The sequence below is a fragment of the Zosterops lateralis genome, assembly GCF_965231275.1.
Source record: "Zosterops lateralis genome assembly, chromosome: Z".
Classification (NCBI taxonomy): Eukaryota; Metazoa; Chordata; class Aves; order Passeriformes; family Zosteropidae; genus Zosterops; species Zosterops lateralis.
Genome location: NC_139800.1, coordinates 751,260 through 759,009, shown reverse-complemented (window position 1 = coordinate 759,009; position 7,750 = coordinate 751,260).

Below are 7,750 nucleotides of genomic sequence, written 5' to 3'. Positions count from 1 at the left end.
ATTTACATAAAGCGGCGTGAGAAAGCTGCTGCAAAGACTCAAAACACTCGAAATCAAAAAAGTCATAAGGGACACATGGCCCTGTCACCCTGCTCAGCACAGAGCTCTGCTCCAGCTCCCCCATCCCTGTGGGGTGTTCTGGGCTGTTTGTCCCTGGGACAGGATTTAGGGCTGTTACTCTTGCCCTTAGAGGGTTGTGACGTGGGTGCAGACTCTCACAGAGGACAGCAGCAGCCACAGGGTCAAACATGGAAAGCCCTTTATTATCTGACTTTAATAACTTATATACGTTTTGTACAGAGGGCCAAGATTGGCCCAAAGACGTCACAACCTCCTGACCCCATTGGTCACTGTGACCATCAGTCAAATTCTCCTCTCAGAGAACAGGAATGCAAAACACACAGATAAATTCTAAGAACACAATATTATTTACATAAAGCAGCGTGAGAAAGCTGCTGCAAAGACTCAAAACACTTGAAATCAAAAAAAAAGTCATAAGGGACACATGGCCCTGTCACCCTGCTCAGCACAGAGCTCTGCTCCAGCTGCTGATTCCAGAGGGAATTCCCCTGTGGAATTGCCTCTGGAAGAGCTGGGAGGAGCCCAGGGCAGGCACTGCTCACCAGCCTCTCAAATCAGGGTTTATCTTGTTGGAAAGAGGGAGACTGACTCAACTGATGTTGATTAGTTAGGCTCTTTTTTTTTTTTTTTTTTTCCTTACATTTATATTCTAAGTAATTAGCTTATACATATTGCAAAAGCCAAGCTCCTGATTGGTGGTGACTAAACAATAGCTGACTTTATGCTATATCAGCATATTGCAAAAGTCATATGGCTTTGTGGTGTTCAGTTTTGTAGCGTTCAGTTATTGCACTATATGCTTAGTGTATTTTATATTTTTTTATTTTATTTTATTTTTATTTTTGTGCTTTTTACACTTAAAGCATATAGTGTAGTAACCAAAAGTAACAAAAACCAAATATTAATCTGAGAGCTGTTGTGTTCCTGATCCTCTAACCATTCTTCAGCCATCTCCTCCACATTATCTCACAGCAAAACTCAGGATTTCCCTTCAGGCTCCTCTTTTGTGCTGCCCTGTGTCTTAAATTTCATTGTCTGCTGGCAGCGAGATGAGGAGAATTGATACTGGTGATTCAGATGCACCAAAATTGTGTTTTTTGGGGAGCCTTCTTGGTGCTTTTCCCCATTTTCTTAATGTTCATTTTTCTCCCAAACATCTCCCTGGTGTTCACCCGTGGGGCAGGGGGAGAACAGCAGTCTAATCTGCTGGAAAATATCTGCAGTTTAATCACTTACTCACCTCTTGGTCAAATCACGGGCAGCTTTTTGTTCTATTGGTTTATGGATTTTCCTCCGTCGCGTTTGTCGTAAAACTTCTGGCCTTGAATTATTAAACAGCAAAACTCCGTAGTGAAGTTTTGGTGGTTGAAAGCCATTAAATGTGTGCCCTGCTGTCCTGACAGCTCTGCGTTTGTCTGATTCTGGGGGCTGCAGCCTTTCTCCAGTCCTTTACTGGTGTGAGATGTTCCAGCAAAATCTCGATTTGCACACTATTCTCATTAGCCAGTTCCTTAGTGTCGTGCTACTGCTGCCTGCCATCAAAATGCTGGAAATCTCAGAAATCTCAGTCTGGCATGGCTGTTTCTCATGAATCACCCTCCCAGAGCATCCCTGGCAGCTTTACACAGGCAGTTCTTGTTTTTTCCTAGATACATCCTCCCAAAAATTGCTTTTGTGGCTGTAACTCGGAATCAGAGTTTTGTTCTTTCAGGTGTGTTTTGCATTAATCCCTTTCCCTGCTCACCCTGCAACCCAAAATTACATCCTGTAATTGATGAAGCCTGATCTGGCTGGGCTCTGTCTTTGTCACTTTGTTACGATATAAGTGACTTTATTCCCTTTTTTTGCTGGGGAATTGATTTTTTCAGCGGCTGGGTGTTCACCTTGTGCCAGAGCATCTTCTCGCTGCCCCTGGAAATGTGTGTGGTGTGAAATGGGGCAGGACACACAGGGATCCTCTGCACATGATAATTTTAAATCCTCCCAGGTGACACTGGGGTTTTCCTCTGTCGTGTTTATCATAAAACTTACACCTTTACATTATTAAACAGCCTATAAAACTCCTTAGTGAAGTTTTGGTGCTTAAAAGCCACCAAACGTGTGTGCTGCTTTTTTTAGCATTTGTCTAATTCTGGAGGCAGCAGCAGCAGACACTTTTGCAGAAATTCTGAGCAGTTTGTGCAGAAAAATGGCAATTCTCTCTCTGTGCCTTGCTGCTCAAGGGCTCCCTGAGCCCCAGGCCTGCCACAGTAGAATCTGTAAAACCTTTTTCTCTTTGATTTGACTTCCCAGGCTGGTTGGATTTCCATCACAAGGCTGCACTCGGGCTCCCTGTGCAGAGTCACAATTCCAGGTTGGATTCTGTGCTCTGGAGTGTCTGTGTGTGCTCTGCATCCCCGTGTGTCCATCACCCTTCCTGCACCACCCTGTGTGCACCTGGGCTGAGCCTCAGGGAATGTTAAATTTCTGTTCCTTAGACGTGTCATTTATCCCTCAATCTGCTTTTTGTACCTCCCTGGTGTTCCCTCTCCCCATCAAACCTTTCCAGAGGGCCACTGCAGCCCTGCAGGAGCTGTTCTTCCAGTTGTGCCAAGGCTGTGCTGTGTATTTTAACTTTTTTTTTTTTTTTTTTTCCTTAAGCACAGCATTCAGCATCTTGGCTCTTCCAAACAAAGCCTTACATAATTCTCATAATTCTCACTTTAAACAGTTTTCCCTTCCCCTGCAGTGGAGTCTCCCAAGTGCTCCCAAGTCACGTTTGGGAAATCCCTGGTTTGCTGTGGGAAGCCAAGGAATGGAACACAAAGGAATGGAGCAGAGGGAATGCAGCAGGTGTGCCAGGGCAGGGGAGTTGTCCTCCTTGCTGTACCTTGGGGCAATCCCCCAGTGCTGTTGGGGCTGCCACGTTTTTAGGCTGAACCCCATCCCTGTGCAGGTACCACTGGCTGGACCCCACTGTGAACGGACAGTGCAGGGGGTGGGGATTTCTCACTGCCTGGATCCTGTTCCTCGGGGCTCTGTCCCTCACTCCAGCTCTCCTTGGCTGCCTCTTTCTGCCCTGGGGCTGATGGGGGGTTCTCCCCAAATTGCCTCTTTCTGCCTTGGGGCTGATGGGGGTTCCCCAAATTGTCTCTTTCTGCCTTGGGGCTGATGGTTCTCCCCAAATTGCCTCTTTCTGCCTCGGGGCTGGTGGGGGGTTCTCCCCAAATTGCCTCTTTCTGCCTCGGGGCTGATGGTTCTCCCCAAATTGCCTCTTTCTGCCTCGGGGCTGGTGGGGGGTTCTCCCCAAATTGCCTCTTTCTGCCTTGGGGCTGGTGGGGGGTTCTCCCCAAATTGCCTCTTTCTGCCTTGGGGCTGATGGGGGGTTCTCCCCAAATTGTCTCTTTCTGCCTTGGGGCTGATGGTTCTCCCCAAATTGCCACATGTGGCTTCTGTGGGAGGCAAGAGGGGGAAGATGAACCACTTCTGAGTGGGAGAAGTATTTATCTAAGGTTACTTTTAATGTGTAGGAAGGGATGTGAGTGGTTTTTTTTAAGGATCTGGATTTGTGGCTTCAGAGCCAATCTCAACCAGATCACAGTATTGAGAATGGGAATTGTTTGGACTGAAGGATTTTTCAGCCAGGTTTAAAAATTTGCCTGGTTGAATGCATAGAGCACTTTGACTGGGGTTTTGTAAGGTCACACTTGGGGGTTTTTAGGAGCCCTTTGTGCCTCAGAGCTGTGGTAACACTTCCATAAAGGCAAGGAAGCAAAATCCACGTGAGGTTTTTTTTCCCTAATCATGGAAATCAGAAAAACTTTTTCCTGTTTCTGAAACCCTTTCACCTTCTCCAGGCTCTGTGTGTCTGTTGTTTTGCAGAGGAGCATCAAACCAAAATGTACCTCAGCAACTCGTGGGCCTCAAGCGAGGCTGTCCAAGTGATCCTATCTCCTAAATACTTAATTTGCTGCCTGAAGAGCAGTTTGGGAGCCGTGTTTTCCATACCCACGTTGTTTTTTTGGCAGACAGAAGCTCTCGTTCCTGGGCTGCGCTGGCCTGTGGTGCCGCGTCGCTGGCGCACGAGGTGAAATGTTAAATTTCTGCTCCACAGACGTGCCGTTTATCCCTTAATCTGCTTTTTGTACGTGGGCCTGGCGTTCCCTGGTTTATCAGGAACACGCTGGTTCCCCAGGAGGGAATGCCCTTCTGGAGCTGGTGCAGAGGATGTGCATCCTTGTCCCCGTTATCTGCCGCCCCGGCGGGACAATCGCTGTTTGGAGAGAGCCTGTCCCAGCTGATCCCAAAACACAGGGGCAGTCTGGCCCAGCCGGGGGCTTGTTTTGCATTCCTGCCCCTCAGACCAGTATAAGTGGAGTGAGGGCAGCCTCCTGACAGCTCAGCAGGGCTCCTGCTCCCACCTGGGTGGGTGATTTCAGTTCTGCGAGGAGCAGCTCGCCTTCTGGAGCCTCTGTGGTGTTCAGGTAACCATTTCTGTGTGTGTGAGCTGTGTTTTGGGTTTGGGCAGCTGCTGCTTGTGTTGTTTTGTTGCAGGGCTGAGGAGGCACATCTTGGAGGGGCTGCCTGTGTGAGGAGTGAGGGGGTTTGCTCAGGTTTGCCTCTGTCTACAAGGAGCAGCTCAGTCAGAGTCAGAACCACTCAATCTCTGTGGTTCTCTGAGAGCTCAGCTTGCTGCAGCTCTTCCAGGGCGGTTTTAATTCCCTGGGAGTCTGAACTTCCTCTGTCTTTCAGGTTTAACTCCCTGAGAATCTGAACTTCCTCTGTCTTTCAGCTTTACCTCCCCTTGGGAGGCTTTTTTCTGATCCTTAAGTTACCTGGAACATTTCTCGTTGTTTCCTTCTTTTGTGATTTACTTGTTACTTCTTACTTAATGAAGCAAATTGCTGTAAGCAGCACAGAACCATAGACGTGCTGAGGTTGGAAAATAATACCTTTGGGTGGGAGTGTAACCAGGTACTTGTCTGTGACTTTGTTGAGTACATGTTGGTTTTTAGGTTGGCCTAAAACCTTTCCTGTCCTGCAGGCAGGAAGGAGCACACAGCAGTGTCTCCCTGCACACGATGTGTGACTGAGCTAAAGACTTGAGCTGTTTTGATAACTATATATATATATAAATTAAATCTGTGGAGTGCGAAACCTCGCCTCGCCTGCCAAACACCCCGGTGTTTGTGTAGGGATGTGTGACAGGGTTTGCCAGCCCCGGTGTCCCCTGCCCTCACCTCAACCAGGTACTTGTCTGTGACTTTGTTGAGCACTTGTTGGTGTTTTAGGGTCCCTTTAGCCCGTCCCTTTCCTCTCCTGTGGCAGGGAAGGAGCACACACCAGTGTCTCCCTGCACACAGCAGTGTCTCCCTGCACACAGCAGTGAGGAGGGAGTGCTGAGGCACCTCCCTGACGTGTGACTGAGCTAAAGACGGGCTCCTGGAGCAGTTTTGATAAATATATATATATAAACTAGATCTGTGGAGTGTGAAACCTGGGCTTGCCTGTGAAACACCCCGGTGTTTGTGTAGGAATGTGTGACAGGGTTTGCCAGCCCCGATGCCCCCTGCCCTTGTCCCCAGCCAGGTACTTGTCTGTGACTTTGTTGAGCACTTGTTGGTATTTTAGGATCCCTTTAGCCCGTCCCTTTCTTGTCCTACAGGCAGAGAAGGAGCACACAGAAGTGTTTCCCTGCACACACACACCAGTGTCTCCCAGCACACAGCAGTGACTGAGCTAAAGACTTGAGCTGTTTTGATAACTATATATATTTATAAACTAAATCTGTGAGTGTGAAACCTCGCCTTGCCTGCGAAACACCCCAATGTTTGTGTAGGAATGTGTGACAAGGTTTGCCTTGTCCCCAACCAGGTACTTGTCTGTGACTTTGTTGAGCACTTGTTGGTGTTTTAGGTTAGCTTAAAACCTTTCCTCTCCTGCAGGCAGAGAAGGAGCACACACAAGTGTTTCCCTGCACACACAGCAGTGTCTCCCTGCACACAGCAGTGACTGAGCTGAGCACAGGCTCCTGGAGCTGTTTTGATAACTATATATATATAAACTAAATATAAATATAATATAATATAATATAATATAATATAATATAATATAATATAATGTTATATTATATTATATTATATTATATTATATTATATTATATTATATTATATTATATTATATATATATACTAAATCTGTGGAGTGTGAAACCTCGCCTCGCCTGCCAAACACCCCAATGTTTGTGTAGGGATGTGTGACAGGGTTTGCCAGCCCTGATACCCCTCACCCCTCTTTTCAGGGCTCTGGGATTGCCACAATTCCCACCCAGAGCCCCTGAAATGCCCCCTGGTCACTCAAAATCCCCAACAAGTGTCCAGGCTTTGAGAAGTGCTGAGCAGTCAGGAGCTCCCACTGAGCGCTGTGGCAGCTGAGGGGGTGACTCAACATTTCTGAAGATCATTCCCACTTAAATAAGGGATTATTTTTGCTCGATCTGAGCCTTCTGTAAGTCAGCAAGCGAAAACTCTTTTCATTCATGGTTTTAAGGGTTGTAGGGAGATAAAGCTGCCTGTCTAATTTTAATCGTCTCTTTATTTAAAAGCTGCTTTAGCTAATGGCTTTATCAGGCATTTATTTGTCATTACTTATGCATATCTGTCTGGGATGGTGCTCCGTATTTAAGGAAAATGATGTTCTATTCTGTTTCAGCTGGCAGGCTTTTGCAGATTAGTGTGAGTTGCCATAGAGAATGACTGGCAGGTTAAGCTTGACTTTTGAAAGGGGCTTATTGAATTGAAGCACAAAAAAAAAAAAAAAAAAGAAAAAAAAAAACCAGCACAGAGGGAGAAATTTTAATAGCTAGGTAAAAATCCGTGATCCAGCTCAAATTTAGAGGTAATTGTCATCCTTTGGGAAAAAAAATTAAGTGCAGGAGCATCTTTACAAAAGAAGAAAAGGTTTGAATACGAGTGGGAGGGGGAAGGATTTGCACCGTGTATTTTTTTTTCAAGTATAGCAAAGCCTGATGTATTTCCAGTTAAAACTGTAAAAAAATATCAAATAAGGGAGAGTTTGTTTCCTTTTAAAATTGCTCTGGATTTGCCTAACAGCATTGGTTTTACAAGGGGGGAAGCCATGTGTTCACATGCAGAGGTGCCATAACTTCCTAAATTAACATCCGACTCTTATTTCTGCGCCACACATTTGTTTCCAATAAATAGCTGCTGCTTCAGTGCCTCTAGTAACATGGAAAATTCCAGCGCAGGAACAGGTTCCTCCTCAGATAAAGTGACAGGCTGGTTTCTCCCTGAACTTCTGAAATCAGATATATTTTATTTACACGGCGGTAGTTTTCAGAAAGACTCGGATTTTCAGCTCACTCAGAAAACGTAGTAAAATCATTTCTGTGTGTTTGTTGCCAGTGTTTTGAGGAAGACAGACCCTGTGGAAATGTGTTGGTTGGTGGTTACATGAAGCCAGGGTTGCCTGAAGAGCCCCAGAGCAGATTTTTGGCAGATTTGGGCTCTTTTTTTTGTGGAACACAAGTGGGAAAGGCTTTTCCTGGGTGGTTTGTCTTGGTCCAGGACAGGCAGAGGTTGGGGTTCCATAGCTAAAGACACACTTGGTTTATGTAAATGTGCCACAGCAGCTTTTTGGCAGCTTTGAGCTCTTTTTTTTGTGGAACACAA